This window comes from Palaemon carinicauda, chromosome 22 (assembly GCF_036898095.1).
Source record: "Palaemon carinicauda isolate YSFRI2023 chromosome 22, ASM3689809v2, whole genome shotgun sequence".
Classification (NCBI taxonomy): domain Eukaryota; kingdom Metazoa; phylum Arthropoda; class Malacostraca; order Decapoda; family Palaemonidae; genus Palaemon; species Palaemon carinicauda.
In genome coordinates, this window is record NC_090746.1 from 88,536,170 (window position 1) to 88,538,058 (window position 1,889).

Below are 1,889 nucleotides of genomic sequence, written 5' to 3' on the forward strand. Positions count from 1 at the left end.
TACTGTACGTCGTTCTACTTCTGGACCTAGTATAGGTTGGGATGTGGAATCGACTCAGCCCATTGCCGGCCGGCAGAGCTGCTGGCCGGCAAGGGTCTTATGTTTTCGAGTGCTGCCCGGACCTCTCTTGGTCGCTCATCCATGCCTGCCGGCAGAGCCGGACGGCATTGGTCAAGGAAGCCTGAATTAGTTTCTCCCCTTCCTTATATGCACTCTTTCGGTTGCCGGGCTTTGAGGTAGTGTACACTCTTATCCCGGCATCCATTCTATTTTTCTTCTAGTGCTGTACCTGTCCCGGCTGCCGGCCTATGAGGCCGGCAGCCGGGCAGGTGTAGTTCTCTGGTTCTTTTGCTGCCGGCTGGCATCGGTCTTGTACCTTTGCCGGCCGGCTTATGTCAGTCCTTGTCTGCCGGTCACCAAGAGTGTGGCCGGCAGCTGGGTACTACCTTGTGTAGTTGCTGGCCGGCAGCCATTGCCGGCCAACACTGGCTGTTACCGGCCGGCAGTTGCTGCCGACCGGCACAGGCATTTGAACCAGATTGCTGCCGCCCTATAGCTGTTAAGTAGTATACTTTAAAGCTAGTTGTGGTGTGTGCCGGCCGGCAAAGGCAGGCCGGCACACATCCCCCTATACTGTACTAGTATTCTTCTGTATAGCATATACAGTAAGAAGAAAACTATAGTAAAGGTTTTGGTACAGCACTGTATCTTCTAACACTATTGTGTTTTCTTGCACATCCCTTTGCTGTTGCCCTCAGATAGGAAGCTGAGTTCTTCCCTGTCTATTATCCAGGATTTTAAAATCATTGCTTAGGTGTGAGCTCCACCTGTTTCCTCTGGAAACCTTGCATTGGTTACTCTAGAAGAGATAAACCATTTTTGATTTTATTATCTGGAAGGCTGCAACAATGGGTTGTGAGGGAAACACAAGTGTGTGTCTTTCCTTTCTGAATTGTTATGCTATACTATGCATATCCAGTGATACATAGTTCACTTGATACTCATGCAAATTTCTTCTCTTTACAGAAGGACACTCCGAAGTGGGGAAGTGCTTTCTGCAATGTCAGCAGCAAGAACCTCTGCGGACATGAGTTTTGTAGGAGACACGCAGCATACGCTGTCTCCAAGGATGATCTCCGGTATTGGGACCCTCAGGTATGTACTGTGTGCACTAACCTGATTAATGAGACATTTAAATAGCTAGGAAGAAGCTTCGTACCTGGGTAAGGGGCTTCCAAAAGAACACTTCTGGCCCTTATCTTCCAAGTGAGAAGATGAGGGCGTATCTTTTCCCTAAGGCATCAGCTGATGCAGTGATTCCCCAGCCTCAAGAGGAGATCCCCTAAGTTCAGATCCAGGTGGATGCTGAAGTCGCGGTCGCGATGCAAGACATCCAGCTAAATGACAGGATATCTGATGTGGACGGGTGTCAGGAGGAAGACCTCCTGGCAGAAGCCCAGGATGAAGTTCAAGCCCCTCTACATCGGCCAGTCTCCCAGTAGAGCTGGGAAAGGCCCTCTCTTCTATTGTTGGAATGATCCAACAAATGCAGAAGGAGAATCAGGAGAAGGCGGCTGCAATGGAACTGCGAATGCAGTGCCTTGCAGAATCACATGGGCCCCAGAAAAAGCTCAATGTGAAAGACCTTCCCTTGTGCTCAGATGCTATCCCATGGAGGTATGCTGAGCACATGCCGATGACGACTGGAAAGATCGTCATCTCGGATAAGCTGGGCTCAGTTCCCCTGGAGGGTGGAATTCTGGCCCAGCAAGGCATCATATCCGGACTGTTATTTCCGGCTGAGGAAGGAACCAGCTTCAAAGGAGGAGACAGAGCCGAAGGAGGTCATAGTGATGGACCATGCTAAGGCTCAAGCTCTACTTTCATCC

General features: G+C 50.2%; 1 protein-coding gene across 2 annotated transcripts in view; it reads left to right on the plus strand.

Moving 5' to 3' along the window:
• The window catches only part of LOC137616596 (uncharacterized), an 18,728-nt gene that overhangs the window by 11,271 nt on the left and 5,568 nt on the right, over nt 1-1,889 (plus strand). The gene's annotated exons all lie outside the window — the stretch shown is intronic.